This window comes from Hemiscyllium ocellatum, chromosome 6 (genome assembly GCF_020745735.1).
Source record: "Hemiscyllium ocellatum isolate sHemOce1 chromosome 6, sHemOce1.pat.X.cur, whole genome shotgun sequence".
Taxonomy (NCBI): domain Eukaryota; kingdom Metazoa; phylum Chordata; class Chondrichthyes; order Orectolobiformes; family Hemiscylliidae; genus Hemiscyllium; species Hemiscyllium ocellatum.
In genome coordinates, this window is record NC_083406.1 from 705,505 (window position 1) to 727,468 (window position 21,964).

General features: G+C 42.0%; 1 protein-coding gene across 2 annotated transcripts in view; it reads right to left on the reverse strand.

Moving 5' to 3' along the window:
- Window positions 1-21,964, reverse strand: part of LOC132816333 (progesterone receptor-like) — a 335,587-nt gene that overhangs the window by 123,947 nt on the left and 189,676 nt on the right. The gene's annotated exons all lie outside the window — the stretch shown is intronic.

The window sequence follows — 21,964 nt, forward strand, 5'->3', positions numbered from 1 at the left end:
GGCGGCACAGTGGCACAGTGGTTAGCACTGCTGCCTCACAGCGCCAGAGACCCAGGTTCAATTCCCACCTCAGGCGACTGACTGTGTGGAGTTTGCACATTCTCCCCGTGTCTGCATGGATTTCCTCCGGGTGCTTGGTTTCCTCTAACAGTCCAAAGATGTGTGGGTTGGGCTAAATTGTCCGTAGTGTTAGGTAAGGGGTATATGTAGGAGTATGGGTGGGTTGTGCTTCGGCGGGTCGGTGTGGACTTGTTGGACCGAAGGGCCTGTTTCCACACTGTAAGTAATCTAATCCCTGGGCACCAAGGACAATTCACCTGACCTGCACATCTTTGGACTATGGGAGGAAACCAGAGCACCTGGAGGAAACCCACGGGGACAGTTGCCCGAGGGTGGAATCGAACCGGGATCCCTAGTGCTATGAAGCGGCAGCGCTAAACACTCAAGACAGAGTAAGATTAGATATAAAACATTCAGACCAACCTTAATGGAACTAAAAACCAGGAAAGATGTAATCTTTGCTAGCACCATATTAATTTTCTGCAGATACATTCAGTGCACAAGTTTCAGTGGTGGCTAAGAGGGTTTCTTAAACTTAAATTTGAGTTAACTCATATTCAGATCAGTTTAGATTTTTAAAATCAATCTGTTCAGACATCTGAAGTAGGTGAAACTTGGACTTGGGCCTCCTGAAGCAGAGCTAGGACATTACCACAGTGCCACAAGAGCCCTTAAAGGACTTTGTTGCCTGGAAAGTGCTTTAAGATATTCACTGATGATGGACATATGATATAAATGCTAATAACCTGTTGAGACATGTTCTGATACACAGCGAGACCTGAACCAAGGCATTCTGACTAGAGCTAGGGACACTACCACTGCACCACAGGAGCATTTAATGTAAACCCTTTCTAAAGTGGTATTAATGCATTTATTGATATTTTAAATCAGCCTATTATGACACACATCCAGGGCAGGTAGGACTTGAGCCTGGACTTCCTGGATCAGAGGCAGGGACACTCCCAAAGTACCACAATAAAACCCTCCCATTCAGTGTGACATGACATTAATGGTATAGGAACCAAAGTCAGTCCTGTTATTACTGACTTTGAGGATTGCAAAGCAGCTGATTATCCCATAAGTCACAACCTAGCCTTCATTACGGAGCTGCATGGCATTTTGGTGGATAATCATTAAACTAATGCTAACATAGACCAGCTGATTTGGATTAAACAAGCCATTGTAGATGATGTAGAGGGTGGTGGTCAATAGATATAAAAATACCATGATAATCTGGTGACAGGGACAATAAATGTTCAGATATGTCACAGAGCACATTTGGATTTTAAAAAATTGACAGATGATTTTGAGTATGACTAACAATATCACCTTGCACTCCTGACTGGCTGCTGTAAGTTTGCAGAGAACGTTTGAAATGCATGAGGAAACTTCTGGGGACTCTTTGTGAAGCCTTTGCCAAAATTCAGTATAATTCCGTAATATCCAAGCTATTAAACACTCATTGGGAGTCACTATAAGAAAGGAAGTATTTTGTCATCAGCATCTTCTTGAGGTTCCTCATTGTTCAGCAGGAAGAATATGATGAGACCAGAATGCCTGGTCAAACAGCACCAGCTCCTGTTGGAGATAGACAGAAGGGGCTTGGTGGACCCTAACACTGTTGTGTGCACAGAACATGCCATCTTCTGCACCACGACCTGCTCAAGCTGTGGCAAGATACCGTGCACCTTCTCACTTAATCCTCAAACCTTGCTGTATATCAGCTGCTAGTCCCCATACTGTGGTGAAGTAAGTGTGTGCAGCTCACATACAGACAATACAATAACAATTACACAAAACAGCATTGAACTACTAAACCTGTAGTTGTATATTCCAGTCAAATTATGAAATCAATAATTATGCCCAAAGTTGTTCGCCAAAATCAGACTTTCAATCAGACAAGTCTTATAGCACAATACCCATCTTGTGTTTATTTCACCAATTTATCAAAACAATCCCCAGGATCAATCCCATCTGGTTTGTTGATGCAGCATTGCATTAATATGACATTGAACATGGTAACTGTATGATGATGGAATCAACAGTCACATGTTACTGAGATTCTGAGAAGAGAGGAATGGGAGATCATAGTTTTGGAGAAGATTTGTAGCTTGGGTGCTCGTTGTTGTGGTTCTGTCGCCGAGCTGGGAATTTGTGTTGCAGACGTTTCGTCCCCTGTCTAGGTGACATCCTCAGTGCTTGGGAGCCTCCTGTGAAGCGCTTCTGTGATGTTTCCTCCGGCATTTATAGTGATTTGTATCTGCTGCTTCCGGTTGTCAGTTCCAGCTGTCCGCTGCAGTGGCCGGTATATTGGGTCCAGGTCGATGTACTTATTGATTGAATCTGTGGATGAGTGTCATGCCTCTAGGAATTCCCTGGCTGTTCTCTGTTTGGCTTGTCCTATAATAATAGTGTTGTCCCAGTCAAATTCATGTTTCTTGTCATCTGCGTGTGTGGCTACTAAGGATAGCTGGTCATGTCGTTTCATGACTAGTTGGTGTTCATGGATGTGGATCGTTAGCTGTCTTCCTGTTTGTCCGCATCCATGAACACCAATTAGTCACGAAACGACATGACCAGCTAGGCTCAGGCTCAGAGTAGGGACATTGAGAAAGCATTTTTGTGGGCGGCACGGTGGCACAGTGGTTAGCACTGCTGCCTCACAGCGCCTGTAGACCCGGGTTCAATTCCCGACTCAGGCGACTGACTGTGTGGAGTTTGCACGTTCTCCCTGTGTCTGCGTGGGTTTCCTCCGGGTGCTCCGGTTTCCTCCCACAGTCCAAAGATGTGCGGGTCAGGTGAATTGGCCATGCTAAATTGCCCGTAGTGTTAGGTAAGGGGTAAATGTAGGGGTATGGGTGGGTTGCGCTTCGGTGGGTCGGTGTGGACTTGTTGGGCCAAAGGGCCTGTTTCCACACTGTAAGTCTAATCTAATCTTCAAGAATGCTATCTATCCTCACGTTCATTTCTCAATGCATGCCTTGACCAATCAGAGTCAGCCTGCCTTCTTTTTCACATTTAATAAAACTTGACCATTACCTGCCGGTCAGTAGTAATTGATATATTCTCCACGCTAAAGTTTCTCTCAATCACAGTACACCTGCCAGCCAATCAGAACTCTCCACTCATACCATACAAATGCTGCTTTTGTTTTACTTTGCTATTTTTGTGTATTATCCTGATGATATGACAATGTAACCCGGCATTATGGAAAGCTTTGTCAAAACGTGTATTTTTCAACAATATTTAAAACTTTGTTAACACTTGCTATGGAAAAATCATACAATTACGAATAATGATAACCTAAAGATCTGCAAATGCTATAAATCAGAAACAAAAACAGAAATTGCTGGAAAATCTCAGTAGGTCTGGCAGCAATTTCTGGAGAGAGAAGTCAGAGTTAACATTTTAGGTTGCGTGACCCTTGTTCGGGTTACTGAATTCTGAGGAAGGGTCAGTGGACCTGAAACATTAACTCTGATTTCTCAGATGTTGCCAGACCTGCTGAGCTTTTCCAGCAATTTCTATTTTTTGTCTCAATCAAGAATGATACCTGGACTTCCTGGCTTAAGTAATGAGGAGATATTATACAAATTAGGTCCATTTTCTCTAGAATTTGGAGGATTGATCTGATCAAGGTCTTCAACACATTAACAGAAAAAGACTAAGTAAATAAAGATAAACTATTCCCACTGATTGGCGATTCTAGAGCTCGGGGCATAGTCTGAAAATGAGGGTCAGAGTGTTCAGGAGAGATGTACGGAAGCACACAAAGGGTGGGAGAAGTGGATCAAATAGCTGTGGATGCTGGGTCAGTTGTTAATTTTAACTCTGAAATAGATATTTTTTGTTAGAAATGTAATAAGAGATATGTGCCAAAGGTAAGTAGATGGAGTTAGAGCACATCAGGCATGATCTCATTGAAAGGTGGAACAGAATCGATGGGTTGAATGGCCTAGTCCTGTTCCTATGATCCTAAATGGTGGGATACGAAGGTTTAGTCAATGTTTAAATTCCAATTAAACAAATCTATGCCTCAGAAGCGGGAATTTTTTTACTGGATGACTCGTTTATTATACATTTTCAGCTCATGTGTTGGGAAGCAATATAAGTAGAAATAAAAACAGAAAATGGTGAGAATAGTCAACAGGTCAATCAGTGTAGTGGAAAGAGAAAGAAAATTAAAGGAGTCTGATTTTCACTTTTGATGCTGATAGCTCAAGACAGGACATTTCCTTATTTAAAGGGCCCTGTTACATTAGAAACGTGGGGTCATGATAAAATCCTACTTGCCAGAGCTCTAAGCATATAGGCCCTCACAACTCTTGACTAATACTCATGCACCCACATACCCCATGCTATCTCTGTGCCAACTCATCCAGTATCCAATGGGCACACCACAGAAACCATGTGAAGATAAAATAATTAAGAATCTAACAGCAAGTCCTCACTTGTGTGGTGTAATTCCTAAATTGTAACTTTAAATGAAGCAACTTTAAATGAATCATTTGTTTACATAGCAACCAATGTTCAAGTCAGAGTTAGGTTCCTTCAAGCACTTTTTCACAAAATAAAAATACAAAGACGTTTAAATATTGTCTCTGACATGTACAGCATTGAGCACTCCTAACTGAAATGACTTAAAAAATAATGTATATCACTAAATATAAAACAAATATAAAATATTCCTGTACAGTATTTTATGAAAGAACACTCAGTTGTATTTTAGATTGACCAGGTTCCGTCAAGTGGCAGATGTTAGTCAGTGCAGGGAGCTACAGCACGACTATAGCAATGAACTTTTGCTGCAAGATATAGCATATCAACACGAGTTCAGAATGGCATCCAGAGGAGAGAAGGAACTTCAAAGTTGATTGGAAAGGCTGAAGAGAAGAACTGAGAAAAGGAGGTGAGATTGAGGCAAGGGCAGATGGAGAGGCTGGGGGTCTGAAGAAAGAAGCCAGGCAAGTATCAGGAGGGGAGACAAGGCCAGAGATAACTAAAGTCATAGAGTCATACAGTACAGAAAGAGACTCTTGGATCCAACTCACCTGTACCAACTAATCTAGTCCCATTTGCCAGCACTTGGTCCATATCCCTCTGAACCCTTCCTAGTCATATACCTATCCAGATACCCATTGAATGTTGTAATTGTACCAGCCTCCACCACTTCCTCTGGCAGCTCATTTCATACGTGCACCACCCTCTGCATGAAAAGGTTACCCTTTAAGTCCTTTTAAAATCTTTCCCCTCTCACCTTAAGCCTATGTCCTCAAGTTTTAAACACTCCAACTCCAGGAAAAAGACCTTGGCTAATCACCTAATCCATGCCCCTCATGATTTTATAAACCTCAATAAAGCCACCCCTCAGCTCCAGGGAAAAGAAAGACTCAGCCTATTCAGCCTCTTCTTGTTCTCAAACCCTCCAGTCCTGGCAACATCTTCGTAAATCTTTTCTGTACCATATCAAATTTAACAACATCCTATAGTTGGGTGACCAGAATTGTACGCAGTATTCCAAAAGTGGCCCAACCAATGTCTTTTACAGCTGCAACATGACATCCTAACTCCTAACTCAATGCTCTGAACAATAAAGGAAAGCATACCAAACACCTTCTTCATTATCCCAGCTACCTGTGACTCCAATTTCAAGGAAATCTGCACCTGCACTCCAAGGTCTCTTTTTTTCGGCAATACCCCCCAGGGCACTACCGTTAACTCTATAAGTCCTGCCCTGATTTGCCTTTCCTAAAAGCAACACCTCACTTTTATCTAACGTAAACTCCATCTGCCACTCCTCAGCCCATTGGCCCATCTGATCAAGATCCTGCTGTACTCTGAGGTAAAGATCTTCGCTATCAACCATGCCACCAATTATGGTGTCTTCTACAAACTTACTAATCATTCCACCTACAAGTCATATCCAAATCATTTGTATAAATGATGAAAGGAGTGTACTCAGCATCAATCCTTACAGCACACTGGTCACAGGACTCAAGTCTGAAAAACAACCTTTCACCACTGTCCACTATCTCGTACATTCAAGCCAATTTTGTATCCAATTGGCTAGCTCCCCTTAGATTCTACACGATGTAACCATGTTAATCAGTCTACCATGCAGAACCTTGGTCAAATGCCTTGTTGAAGTCCATATAGACAATATCTATTGCTCTGCCTTCATCAGTCTGCTTTGTCACTTCCTCAGAAAATTCAGTCAAGTTAGTGAGACACGATTTCCCATGCACAAAGCCATGCTGACTATCCCCAAACGTCCTTTCCAAACATATGTAAATCCTGTCCCTCAGAAACCCCTCCAACAACTTACCCATCATTGACATCGGGCTCAGTCGCCTATAGTTCCCTGGCTTTTCCTTGCCACATTTCTTAAATAATGGCGCTACATTTCACCACAGCTTAGTTATATCCTCCCTGTGCTGGTGCTCAAAAGGGAACTCATGATGGATGGATGGAATCAGAGACTGAAATGAACTTTCTGGATTGAATCTTCAGCGTGCCAATGCTGTAGGAGATTCTTACACAATGATCATATTTAACCTGAAAACTGATTTCCACATTCTCCAACTCTCACCCTTACACCACAACTCTGCTGTGTCTGCCCAGCAATTAAGACCAAAAGACATAGGAGCAGAATTACACCTTTCATCCCATCAAATCTGCTTTGCCATTCAATCATGACTGATGTTTCTCAATCCCATTCTCCTGCCTTCTCCCCATACTGCTTGACCCCCATAATAATCAAGAGTCTATCGATCTCTGAGCTGAAGACGCTCAATAACCTGGCCTCCACTGCCTTCTGCAGCAATGAGTTCCACACATTCAATATCCTCTGGCTAAATAAATTCCTGCGCATCTCAGATCTATAGGGTCATCCCTTCACTCTGAGGGCGTGCCCTCAGAATCTTCCCTCAATCCTACCTGTTGATTGGCCTTCCTCCACTCTGGCACTTCACTGTCATAGCAAATGTGATATCGTTTCCTTCACAAATAACATGAAATAGAAAGTCTACTTCACTCATAATGAAATGTCACCAAAGTATTTTTTTAAGATTCCCTACAGTGTGGAAACAGGCCCTTCGGCCCAACAAGTCCACACTGACCCTCTGAAGAGTAACTCATCCAGATCCATTTCCTTCTAACTAATGCAACTAACACTATGGGCAATTTAGCACGGCCAATTCACCTGACCTGCACATCTTTGGACTGTGGGAGGAAACCGGAAACCCACGCAGATACACGGGGAGAATGTGCAAACTCCACACAGACAGCTGCCAAAGGCTGGTATCTTCGATCATTCAGTGCTGATTGTGTTTACAGACAAGTGAGACAACTGATTAATATTTTTGCTTACAATTCTGATGAAAAGTCACTGGACTCAAAATATTAGATCTGCTTTCTTCCCATAGATGCTGCCAAATCTGCTTAGTTTTGCCAGCAATTTCTGTTTTTATTAATGTTAATGTTTAAATATACACTAATAGCTTAGAATAGACAAATATAATCATGAGGCTTTTCTTAAAAATTGAAGGGAAATGTAGCCAATACTGTAGGCATATGGGGTATGATCGGAACCTAACAAAGAGAGTAAACTGTAGAAAACTAAATGACCTTCACAGTGTGAATCACAGTATCAAGTTGATTAGGGGCTAGGCAGGAAACATAAAGAGGCCATGAAGGCAATATCTGTGTATAGCCTGATTTATTGGTGAGGATATTGTAAGGGCTAAAATAATCAATGACAAATAACTGTACTAACATTGTTATGAAATGTGAGATTAAGACTATAAATTGCCATGCTGACAATGTTTCAGAGAGGGCCATGATGGATTTTAATTAATGGTCTCTCCCAGCACACGCTTATAAAAAAATACCTTCAACTGGGTGAACTCAAGCTCAAAGTAGCTGTGAAACCATGAGCAGACAGTATGGAATCACCAGCACTCCTTATTATCAGAACATGTGATAAGGAATCATGGATGTTGGGGCAAGGATGGATGGCTCAGATGGGTGTGAGAGTTATTGGTGAAGTCTGCTTTAACTGTGATACTTGCTGCATCATCTTTGTGTTGAGTTCTAAAGCCTTTGCTGTCTTTGTTTTCAACTTTTCTGTGAGATTCCAGCAACCGTGACACTCGCTGATTATCCACGTTGCCCTTTCCCTGTGACTTTGTGTGGCTCTGCCTCCCTAACACCTACAATGATTGGTGACTGTTTAAGCTATAGCCATCTCTGATTTACTCCCACAACATGGGGATTGCTTTCCTTCAACAGTAAAACAATGATTTTGACAACAGAAACCTACCCTGGATACTTAACTGCCCCAACCAAAGGAAATTGTGAATGTGGCCACTAAATTCTTCTGATTAGCAAAGGAAGGTCCAGGCCTGAGTTAAATATCAGCCATTATTTACATAATCTTCCACTTCAAACAATTCACAATCAGATTTCATAATGAGGCTGCAAAGGAGAGCTTTGTTCACTGTGTCGCTGTTCTCTGTGATACTGTGTTGTCATGTTGTTCTGAAAGCTAACAACAGCACTGTATATAACAATCACATTGAACTCATTGTAATTGCCAGCACAATATAAACAATTAAACTTCTAAAATTAGCATGAAAAATCATGCATTAATATCATGGATTCCTTGTCATACTTCCATTCAGAATTCTCATCGGCCCTAATCCTTCTCTCACCCCATCTTGATCTTTGCTTATCTGTACAATATCTTCTCAATTTCCTTGTTTCATTTGTTAATTTTCTTCATGGCATCTCTTTGCTTTCCTAATTTCCTTTGAATTTCATCTCTGCAATTTTCATATTCCTCCATGGTTCTACGATGTTGAGTCCCTCAAATCTGCTTAAGCTTTCCCTTTCTTACCGTTTCCTCCTCAATATTCTTTTTAATATTCAGAGAGATCTGGATTTGGGTATCCTACCTTTTTCTTTGTGGGAAGATTTAGAACTTATATCCTGTCCCTCTACTTCACTTCTCTGCACAACCAACCTCTTTGTCTAGCTCAGTTCCCCTGCTGCTAAAATCTCTTGTGTGTCTTTCACCTGCAGGCACAGCTATAACAAATCTTCCTTTAGTCAGTCTCCCATTCTCCAGATTCTTAAACCTTCAGTTCATACAAAACTCTGGGCTCTTTGGTTTGTTATAACTAAAGTTTTTAATTATATTTACCAATTTGGTAACCCTCAGGAGGCCCATGAAGAATCTCTGATTAATCTCCCTGTGAAGATTGTTGAGCATGGGCGGCACGGTGGTACAGTGGTTAGCACTGCTGCCTCACAGCGCCAGGGACCTGGGTTCAATTCCCGCCTCAGGCAACTGACTGTGTGGAGTTTGCACGTTCTCCCTGTGTCTGCGTGGGTTTCCTCCGGGTGCTCCGGTTTCCTCCCACAGTCCAAAGATGTGCGGGTCAGGTGAATTGGCCATGCTAAATTGCCCATAGTGTTAGGTAAGGGATATATGTAGGGGTATGGGTGGGTTGCGCTTCGGCGGGTCGGTGTGGACTTGTTGGGCCGAAGGGCCTGTTTCCACACTGTAAATTATCTAATCTATCTAATCTAAAATAGACACTGGTCTGCCCAACTGGAACTCATCACCTGAGCCCTTTATAAAGCCTACCCATTTCCCCCTCCAACTCCATTTTAATCTAGTCCCTTCCTTGTCTCCCTACCTCACCACCCTCACTTTTAATGGTTTGCATCGTCCTTAAGGAGCTCTGTATGTAAATATTGAATTAGCTACATGGCTGTTTTTTACTGCTGGTAGTTATTAGTTTGAAAAGAAATACAAAAAGTAGTCACTGTGATTTTGGTGGTAGGAAAGTCACTCAGTTGTGTGTAACTGCATTTTCGATTAGGGTTAAAAAGAAAGCAGACTGAAGGGGTATCTTCTGGCACAGTGGTAGTGTTTCTACTTCTGGACCAGGAGGCCCAGGTTCAAGTCATACCTGCTCTAGAAGTGCGTAATAACATCTCTGAATAGAATGGTTTAAAAAAAAACAGACCGGGGAGTCTCTTTTGGTACAGTGGTAGTAGCTGTATCTCTGACCCAAGAGACCCATGTGTAATAACATCACTGAACAGAATATTTAGACATACCTACAAAGCAGACCAAGGAATGGGTCTACAGAACTGGTTGTCTCGGGCTGGGACTAGCCTTTGTACCCCACAAGTACTGGTTTTATTTTGATTATGGATGGTCCTTTCCAGTTGGCCTTCCTGAGTTATTACAATCATGCATCAATCTCACACTTCAACTAAAATGTGGTTAGCTAATCAAAATTGAGGACCTAATTACAACGTTTCTTAAGAACAAGAAGAGGAATTTTATTACTTATTAACCTTGAGAAAAGTAATAAAACATGGTATAAAATACACTTTCAAATATTGTTACAAAGTTTAAAAAGGTGAGTGTCCAGTACAGAAAGGAAGATCAAGAACATGTAACAAAAAGTTCTTAGAATCTGTTAGGTTCAGGTTTAACTTGAGGTAACAATTATATCCTGAAAATGCAATGGAATGTGCAGATATCTTTAAGCCTTATTGAATAGACAAGTTTCCAATTTGATTTTCATTAAGTTTTTGTCTTCCAAGAACCTGAGAGAAAAGAAACAGAAAAAGAGAGCTTTCCAATTCTGCCATTACAGACCCATGTTTTCCTTCTTCACTGCTGGGTCCAAAAGCAGCTTTGTGTGAGACACTTCCTTTGTGTATTCCTGTGGCTGGCTTCACTACCTTTCTTTCTCAAATCTAAATATTCTTCAGATGACTTTCATCCCATTAAGTGAAACTTTCCAGAAAAGTCTAAATCAAGCAGGAGATACAGATTGTGCGAATGGTTTCAGTTAGTTTGATGACTGGATTTTGCTTATTGTTAGTTTCATTAACTGCCTCAATGTATGACCACGTAGGTCAATGATTTCCCTTTTTAAAAATCATTGTAGTCCATGAAAAATCCCAGGCATTAAAATGATATCATGGGAGTGTTTGGCATTATGAAAGATAAAAAAAGATAGATACATGAAGACTGAATAAGGGAGGTATCTAAAGGTAAACATACAAGATTAAGTGTAAAAGTTTGGGATAGAAACCATTTACAGACAGATTAGATGCTATAGAATTTACTTCAAGGTGTATTAGTTTAGGCAGAACCTATGCTTAATTTTGAAGTTAGATTGGGTAGTTAGATAATATATAATGGGGCTAAAAGTCTGGAAACTGGGCAGGTAAATATGATTAGGACCATTTGCTTAGATGGAAGATAAACTGCCAATGTATTAGTTGGAAGCTGAATGGTAAGCTAGCTATTTGTAATTTCCATGTAATTGCCAATGCTGATCAGATACTCAGAAAACTCACTGCTATTTCCAAAAAAGATATCTAACCTATCAACGTAGCATTTTGCTATACATCCATCTCATCTCCACATCAACCTAGTAACAGCGTTGACAAGGTTCAGGAGGTTAGCCCATCCTCAGTTTACACCAAACATGAGCTGAAAATATAGTAATGAAGGCATTTGATTTTTTAACGCTAATTTTATTCTGCAGTTTTCAGAAACATGTGGTATTTTCAAATGCTACCAATATTATGCTCTCTGTATTTCTCCTTTTAGATTGGATTGACTGAGAATTCTTTACACCAGAAACTAATATCTGACTGTAGATGATGACAGTTAATCCTTGAGTACATTATTTTCTAATTTAATTCTACTGTATTAGTGATGAAAACCCATCAGTCAATTAAAGTTTATTGTTTAGAGTACATTTTGCACTTTGAAAGTACAAGAAACTTTACCACATGTAACATTATTTTTGGTACCATACATAAATTGTAATTTTTTATGAAGTTGGAGGGGCACAAATCCATTGCAGCTTATTCTTGATGTCAAAATCATTAACCACCTGCACACTGACACATCGATGAAGTTGAGTTCTGTAGGTGCCCCAATTAATACAGTAGACTTTGTTTGAGGAGGGGAGGAGTGGGTCTTGTGCAGCACTGGCACTGTTTCTATCTCAGGGAGGGGAGATATTTTCGAAAAGGCGGCGGGGATGATTAATTAACATCAACTTAACTCTCATTATGAAAACTTGGACTGTAAAGAACTATCACTACAGGTTCTTCACAACAGGAGACAAAGGAGATATTGTAAGCACTACCCTGTCCTCTTGATGCTGCACTGAAGATATTACTGGATAAGGCCAACAAGAGAAGTAATGCCCTTTTCCCATCAAGCAATGGGAAGATGTCTCCACAAAGTACTTGGCAGTGGGCAGGGAGGGAAAAATGGATGAGCACCAGTGACATTCTGTTATTGATGTGTAGCTCCAGTTCTGGTACCTCTCAGGATTGATATGTGATGGTAGCAAAGTGAAATGTAGATTGTCAGTGGCATCCTGTGTAACCTGCTTCTCTCAGGACAGACTGAATGAAATGTATTCAAATGTACATACAGTGCCTTAAATGCAACAATGGACAGGAAATAGGGAGATGTTGCAAATATTTCTTATTCCAACCTGGAAGGAATTTGGTGAATATAATCATGATCATGGTTACCTTTCCAGCAACCAGCACTGATATCCTCACCTTGCTCTGAGACTGCACCTCAGGCTACAATAGGTTGCAGATTTGGGAGGGGTGGGGGGGAGTGTCAAGGAGGAGAATTGCTCCCTGAATGTGGTCTCCTGCTAAGACTCTTTCTTCCCTCTTCCTCCTCTTCCTTCAAGCAGCTTGCCCTCTTCTGTTTCCTCTCTGCATGCTCCATCATACTCAGGACCAATGGAAATGCAAAGTAATACACTTACAGATGAAAGCCAATGACCTGAGCTGATCTCTTAAAATCAGAAGATTTTCACCATGAGCCTTGCCACTGTGTAAACATTATCGACATCAAAACACCAAAGAAAACTCAGCAGCTACTGGTATATTTCAACCAGCAACTATTCTGCAAATATTTGATGATCCATTTCAATAGTTTTTCTGTAAATTAATTGATTGAAGTTCTGACCTGATTGGGGTCCTCCTCTGTTTCTCTTGCATGTTTAGCCGAGTGAGTGAATGAGAGGGCTGCAAATGACATCTACCCAACAATGTGGGAAATGGGTTGTATGTATACAGTTTACAAAAAGGAGGACAAACCCAGTTTGGCCAATTACCACCTCATCAGTCTACTTTTGATTATCGGTAAAGTGATGGAGAATGTCATCAATGTTGTTATGAAGTGACACTTTCACAGCGATAATCATTTCCTTCACAGTGACCTATATTTCTGATCGTACCTCTGCATTTCGCTTCCATTTCAGATGCTATAAAGTGACGTTGTTGATCTTCTCATCAAGCACAAGCTCCCCATATATTGCCATGATGTTCATGGCTCATCATCCACCTCAGTCTCCTGTTCTGTTTTGTCCCATAGATCCCTCGAGCCCATAAGAAATATATCTGACTCCTTCTCAAAAACATTCAAGGTGTTGGCTTCAACTGCTTTCCCTGTTTCTCTGAAGATTTGATGTAAGTGGAGTAAGGATCCCATTTAAATGGTGCAGCCTGGCATAATGTGATTCTGCCATGTTTGGATTGGCATGTTTAAGAATAAATGGATTAAACCCTCCCAGACACTTATTTCTCAAACCAAAAGAGAAAATGCTGGAAAATCTCAGCAGGTCTGGCAGCATCTGTAAGGAGAGAAAAGAGCTGACGTTTCAAGTCTAACTGACCCTTTGCCAAAGCTGGTCAAACCAGCCTCAACCAGCTTTGACAAAGGGTCAGTTAGACTTGAAACGTCAGCTCTTTTCTCTCCTTACAGATGCTTCCAGACCTGCTGAGATTTTCCAGCATTTTCTCTTTTGGTTTCAGATTCCAGCATCCGCAGTAATTTGCTTTAATCCCTCATTTCTCAAAAGTGCCTTCATGAAAGTGTAAGCCCCTAACTGAACATTGCCATGAGTCTAGCAGTTATTTCAGGCAGTTAACAGTGATGTAAAATATGTTTTTTTGTGTGGGGGACATCTGATTGGAAAACTCATATGTTTAGTACCCATTTAAGGCACCAAAATGTAACTGAATTTCTCTCTCATATTTCCTTTGAACCTTCAGTGAAGTTTCATCATTTTGGTTACTGGGAATGGGACCATGTTCCTGCAGCCAGTGTCACCTGCCAATTGAAAAATTAGAACTTCTTCCAGGAAATGTGCAGAACATTTTAGATGTGCTTAGAATAAAGCTGCAAAACGCCAGGAAAATGATATACCTGTATCCTCAGAAATTTGTTCAAGCTTCAGAAATCTTTCAGAGTGAGATGCTTTTTGTTTTGTTTATGCACCAAATAATTCAATTGTAATTAACCTAGTTATTTTTATTACTTGCGTGTAGTTTGAATGGAGAAGCTAGAGTTTAGATACAAGCATTCTTTTCTGGAAATACAGATTATTAATACTTTGTTCGTTATCCTGCCAATTCTTTTCAGTTCTTATATGATCATGTGTTATATTCTCTCAGTGCTGATATAAGTGACCCTGTAAGATTTTACATTCTCAATGTCAGCTGTCAAATAAAACCAGGAGCAGGGCACAGCAGTTCCATCAGCACTTACCCATGGTAAAGATGTATTTACAATTCAAATGTAGATCCCTCATCAGAATGGACATCAAGATAGGTCTAACTCAAAACAGTAATCTCTTTTCCCTGAAATGTAATGAGGGATCTGCTGCATATTTCTGGCATTTTGGGTTTTATTCTAGAACAAAGAGCAAAGAATGGGCCCTTCAACCCACCAACACTGTGCCATCACATGGTGCCTTTCGAAACAAAACCTTTGTCCCTACGCACTCCTTATCCCTCTATTTCCTACTATTCATGCTTCTGTCAAGATGCCTTTTAAATATTCCTATCGTATCTGCTTCACCACCTCCTCTGGCAGCACATTCCAGGCACTTACTGCCTTCTGTGTAAACAATAGACAATAAACAATGGAAGCAGGAGTAGGCCATTCTGCCCTTCGAGCCTGCACCCACCATTCAATATGATCATGGTTTATCATCCTTAATCAGTATTCTGTTCCTGCCTTATTTCCATAACCCTTGATTCCACAATCCTTGAGAGCTCCATCCAACTCTTTCTTAAATGAATCCAGAGACTGGGCCTCCACTGCCCTCTGGGGCAGAGCATTCCACACAGCCACCACTCTCTGGGTGAAGAAGTTTCTCCTCATCTCTGTCCTAAATGGTCTACCCCATATTTTGAAGCTGTGTCCTCTGGTTCGGCACTCAGCCATCAGCGGAAGCATGTTTCCTGCCTCCAGAGTGTCCAATCCTTTAATAATCTTATATGTCTCAATCAGATCCCATCTCAGTCCTCTAAACTCAAGGGTATACAAGCCCAGTCGCTTCAGTCTTTCAGTGTAAGGTAATCCAGCCATTCCAGGAATTGACCTCGTGAACCTACGCTGCACTCCCTCAATAGCCAGAATGTCTTTCCTCAAATTTGGTGACCAGAACTGCACACAATACTCCAGGTGTGGTCTCACCAGGGCCCTGTACAGCTGCAGAAGAACCTCTTTGCTTCTATACTCAATCCCTCTTGTTAAGAAGGCCAGCATGCTATTAGCCTTCTTCACTACCTGCTGTACCTGCATGCTTACCTTCATTGACTGGTGTACAAGGACACCCAGATCTCTCTGTACTGCCCCTTTACCTAAATTGATTCCATTTAGGTCGTAATCAGCCTTCCTGTTCTTGCCACCAAAGTGGATAACCATACATTTATTCACATTAAACTGCATCTGCCATGCATCTGCCCACTCACCTAGCCTGTCCAGGTCACCCAGTAATCTCCTAACATCCTCATCACATTTCACCCTGCCACCCAGCTTTGTATCATCAACAAATTTGCTAGTGTTACTACTAATAGCATCTTCTATATCAATAATATATATTGTAAAAAGCTGCGGTCCCAGTACTGATCCCTGCGGTACCCCACTGGTCACTGCCTGCCATTCTGAAATGGAGTCGTTTATCACTACTCTTTGTTTTCTGTCAGCCAACCAACTTTCAATCCAAGTTAGTACTTTGCCCCCAATACCATGCGCCCTAATTTTACTCACTAACCTCCTATGTGGGACTTTATCAAAAGCTTTCTGAAAGTCCTGGTACACTACATCTACTGTATCTCCCTCGTCCATCTTCAGAGTTACATCCTCAAAAAATTCCAGAACATTAGTCAAGCATGATTTCCCCTTCATAAATCCATGCTGACTCTGTCCTATCCTGTTACTGCTATCCAGATGTGTCATAATTTCATCCTTTATAATAGACTCTAGCTTCTTTCCCACCACTGAGGTCAGACTAACTGATCTATAATTTCCTGTTTTCTCTCTCCCACCTTTCTTAAAAAGTGGTATAACATTAGCCACCCTCCAATCTGCAGGAACTGATCCTGAATCTATAGAACTCTATCAAAATAATCACCAACGTATCCATGATTTATCGAGCCACCTCCTTCAGAACCCTGGGATGTAAACCATCAGGCCTCGGGGACTTATCAACCTTCAGACCTAACAGTCTCTCCAACACCAATTCCTGGCAAATATAAATTCCCTTAAGTTCAGGTCCTTCAGCCACTGAAGTGACTTGCCTCTCTCACTCTTTTAAACTTAACACCTTTTGCCTGAAACCAATGTCCTTTTGTAGTTGACATTTCCACACTGAGAAAAAAAAGACTCTGACATCCATTCTATCCATGTGCCTCAATTTTTGTAAACTGCTATCAGGCTGTCCCTCATCCTTTGACATTGATGTGAAAACAAGCCAAATTTGTCCAATCTCTCCTCTTGGCTAATACCCTCCAAACCAGGCAACATCCTGGGAAACTGTTTCTGTTTCCTCTTCTTTGGATACTGTGGCAACCAGAACAGTACAGAATATTCCAAATGTGGCTTCCCTAGAATTGGAACATAAAGCACTACAGCAAAGTACAGGCCCTTTGGCCCCTAATGTTGGGCCGATCTTTTATCCTACACTAAGATCAAACCAACTGACATTCCCTTCAATGTACTATCATCCATGTGCCTATCCAAGATTCACTTAAATGTCCCTATTGTTTCTGACTCTATCACTACTGCTGGCAGTACATTCCAGACACCCACCACTCTCTGTGTAAGGAACTGACCTCTGACATCTCCCCTAAACCTTCCTCCAATCACTTAAAGTTATTCCCCCTCATGATAGACATGCCTGCCCTGGGGAAAAGTCTCTGGCTATCCATTCTATCTATGCCTCTCATCATCTTACACACCTGTTTGTGGCACAATGGTTGGCATTGCTGCCTCACAGCATCAGAGACCCGGGTTCAATTCCCACCTCAGGCGACTCTGTGTGGAGTTTGCACATTCTCCCCGTGTCTGTGTGGGTTTGATCTGGTTTCCTCCCATAGTCCAAAAATGTGCAGGTTAGGTGAATTGGCCGTGCTAAATTGCCCACGGAGTTAGGTAAACGGGTAAATATAGGGGAATGGGTCTGGGTGGGTTGTGGGTCGGTGGGGACTTGTTGGGCCAAAGGGGCTGTTTCCACACTGTAAATAATCTAATTTCTCATCCTTCTTTGCTCCAATGAGAAAAGGCCTAGTTCCCTCAACCTTTCTTCATAAGCCCTGCCCTCCTCCCAAGCAGCATCCTGGTAAATCTTTTCTGCATCCTCTCTAAAGCTTCCACGTCCTTCCTATAGTGAGGCAACCAGAACTGAACACAATACTCCACGTGTGGTCTAACCAGGGCTCTGTAGTGATGCTGCATTACCTTGCGGCTCTTAAACTCAATTGTCTTGCTAATAAAAGCCAACACACCATACATCTTCTTAACAATTCTATCAACTTATAGAACATAGAACATTATAGCGCAGTATCGGCTCTTCGGCCGTCGATGTTGTGCCGACCTGTCATACTAATCTAAAGCCCATCTAACCTACACTATTCCATGTACGTCCATATGCCTGTCCAATGACGACTTGAATGTACTTAAAGTTGGGGAATCTACTACCATTGCAGGCAAAGCATTCTATACCCTTACTACTCTCTGAGTAAAGAAACTACCTCTGACATCTGTCCTTTATCTATCAGCCCTTAATTTAAAGCTATGCCCCCTCGTGCTCGCCGTCACCATACTTGGAAAAAGGCTCTCCCTGTCCACCCTATCTAACCCTCTGATTATCTTATATGTCTCTATTAAGTCACCTCTCAACCTTCTTCTCTCCAATGAAAACAGCCTCAAGTCCCTCAGCCTTTCCTCGTAAGACTTGCCCTTCATACCAGGCAACATCCTAGTAAATCTCCTCTGCACCCTTTCCAAATCTTCCACATCCTTCTTATAATGCAATGACCAAAGAGCAGAGATCCCAGAACAGATCCCAATGGAACACCTCTGGTCAGGCTACCACCATCATCTGTCTTCTATGGGCCAGGCAATTCTGTATCTAGACAGTCAGATTTCCTGTATCCCATGCCTCCTTACGTTCTGTATGAGCCTACCATGGGGTACCTTATCAAATGCCTTGCTAAAGCCCATGTACATATTATTCACTGCTTTACCCTCATCAAAGTGTTTTGACACATCAAAGAATTCAACAAGACTTGTAAGGCATGAGATACCCCTCACAAAGCCATACTGACCATCTCTAATCAAGCTATGGTTTTCCACATAATCATAAATCCTGTCTCTCAAAATCCTCTCCAATAATTTGCCCACCACAGTCATAAGACTGACTAGTCCATAGTTCCCAGGGTTATCCCTATTACCTTTCTTGAACAAGGGAATAACATTTGTCACTCTCCAATCATCTAGCACTACTCCAGTGGACAATGAGGACACAATGATCATCACCAAAGGTACAACAATCTCATTCCTCACTTCCTGTAGTAACCTTGTGTATATCCTGCCTGGCCCCAGGAACTTATCTATCCTTGTGTTTTTCAAAATTTTCAGCACATCCTCCTTCTTAACATCAATCTGTTCGAGCAGATCAGTCTGTTTCACACTGTCCTCAGAAACCTCAAAGTCCCTCTCAGTAATGAATACTGAAGCAAAGTATTCATTAATAACCTCCCCACCTCCTCCGACTCCAGGCGTACATTCCCTACAATATCCCTGATGAGCTCTACCCTCACTCTAGTCATCCTGTTGTTTCTCACATCAGTGTAGAATGCTTTAGGGTATTTCTTAATCCTACCCACTAAAGCCTTTTCATGCCCCTCCTAGCTCTCCTATGTCCATTATTCAGTTCCTTCCTGGCTACCTTGTGACCCTCTAAAGCCCTTGTCTCCTCAACCTCAAGTAAGCTTCTTTTTTCCTTTTGACTAAATATTCCACATCCCTTGTCACTGAGGATTATTTCAACCTACCATCCCTTCCTTGCCTCAGTGGGACAAATCTGTTCAGCACTATCAGCAAGAGCTCCCTAAACAACCTTCACATTTCTGTCATGCATTTCCCTGAGGACATCTGTTCCCAATTTAGGCACCCCAGTTCCTGCCTAGAGGCATTGTAGTTCCCCCTCCCCCAATTAAATACTTTCCCACACCATGTATTCCTATCCCTCTCCATGAATATAGTAAACGTCAGGGAGTTGTGATCACTATCACCGAAATATTCTCCCACCAAGAGATCTGACACCTGGCATGATTCATTGCCAAGCACCAAAACCAATATGGCCTCCCCTCTAGTCAGCCCATTTTCATATTGAAGCAGGAATCCTTCCTGGACACAATGGATAAAAACTATCCAAGCTATTTGAACTGAGGAGATTACAATCAATAACTATAATCAAGCTCCTTAGACAGCAGTGAGGTGCTGGAAGACTGGAGGGTTGCTCATGTTGTCCCTCTCTACAAGAAAGGTAATTGGGATATTCCGGGTAACTACAGACCAGTGGGTCTGACATTGGTGGTGGGAAAGTTGCTGGAGAAGGTACTGAGGGATAAAATCTATTTATGTTGAGAAAAGAATGGGCTTATCAGTGATAGGCAACATGGTTTTGCACAGGGGAGATTGTGCCTTACCAACTTAATAGAATTCTTTAAGGTAGTGTCCAAGTTGATAGATGAAGGAAGGGCTGTTGATGTCACATACATGGACTTTAGTAAGGCATTTGATAAGGTTCCACGTGGTAGACTAATGGAGAAAGTGAAGTCACATGGTGTTCAGGGTGTTCTAGCTAGGTGGATAAAGAACTGGTTGAACAGCAGGAGACAGAGAGTAGTAGTTGAAGAGAGTTTCTCGAAATGGAGGAAGGTGACTAGTGGTGTTCCACAGGGGTCAGTGTTGGGGCCAATGTTGTTTGTGATATACATAAATGATCTAGAAGAGGGCACTGTTGGTATGATCAGCAAGTTTGCAGATGACACAAAGATTGGTGGAGTAGCAGAAAGCACAAGAGACTGTCAGAGAATACAGGAGGTTATAGACAGACTGGAGAGTTGGGTGGAAAAGTGGCAGATGGAGTTCAATCCAGCCAAATGTGAGGTGATGCATTTTGGGAAGTCTAATTCTAGAGTGAATTATACACTGAACAGAAGAGCCTTCGGAAAAGTTGATGAGCAGAGAGATCTGGGAGTGCAGGTCCATTGTACCCTGAAGGTTGCTGCACAGGTGGATAGAGTGGTCAAGAAGGCATATGGTATGCTTGCCTTCATTGGACGGGGTATTGAGTATAAGAGCTGACAGGTCATGTTAAAATTGTACAAGACATTGGTTCGGCCGCATTTAGAATACTGTGTACAGTTCTGGGCGCCACATTACCAAAAGAATGTGGATGCTTTGGAGAGGGTGCAGAGGAGGTTTACGAGGATGTTGCCTGGTATGGAAGGTGCTAGCTATGAAGAGAGGTTGAGTATGTTAGGATTGTTTTCATTAGAAAAAAGGAGATTGAGGGGGGACCTGATTGAGGTTTACAAAATCATGAAGGGTATAGACAGGGTGGATAGAGATAAGCTTTTTCCCAGGGTGAGGGATTCAATAACGAGAGGTCACGTTTTCAAGGTGAGAGGTGAAAGGTTTAAGGGGGAGACACACAGCAAGTACTTCACACAGAGAGTGGTGGGTGTCTGGAACGCATTGCCAGCAGAGGTAGTAGAGGCAGGCACGGTAGATTCATTTAAGATGCGTCTGGACAGATGCATGAGTAGGTGGGGAGCAGAGGGATACAGACGCTTAGGAATTGGGCGACGGTTTAGACAGTACATTTAGATCGGCTCAGGTTTGGAGGACCGAAGGGCCTGTTCCTGGGCTGTAAATTTTCTTTGTTCTTTGTTATTCTTTGTATTAGGGAAGTTAAAGTCAGCCGTGACAACAACCCTGTTAGTTCTGCACCTTTCCAAAATCTGCCTCCCAATCTGCACCTTATCCTGCAGTTCTTTACAGCTGCAGCATGACTTGCCAATTTTTATTCTCTGTGCCCCAACTGATGAAGAGAAACATGCTGTATGCCTTCTTGATCACCTTAGAACTTAGAATATAGAACAAAGAACAGTACAGCACAGTGCAGGCCCTTCAGCCCACGATATTGTGCTGAGCATTTATTTTAATCTAATATCAACCTAACCTACACACCCCTCAATTTACTGCTGTCCACGTGCTTGCCCAGCAGTCACTTAGGTAACCACTTGTGTTGCCACTTTCAGTCACCTGTGGACCTGTACACAGGTCCCTCTGTATGTTAATGTTACTAAGGGTTCGGCCAATTACCTCCCTCCTTCATTAGGCTTTCCAAAATGCATCAGCTTGCGTTTGTCCAGATTTAACTCCATCTGCCATTTTTCTGCCCGAGTCTCCAGCCTATCTACATCCTGCTGTGTCCTCTGGCAATCCTCCTCATTATCTGCAGCTTCC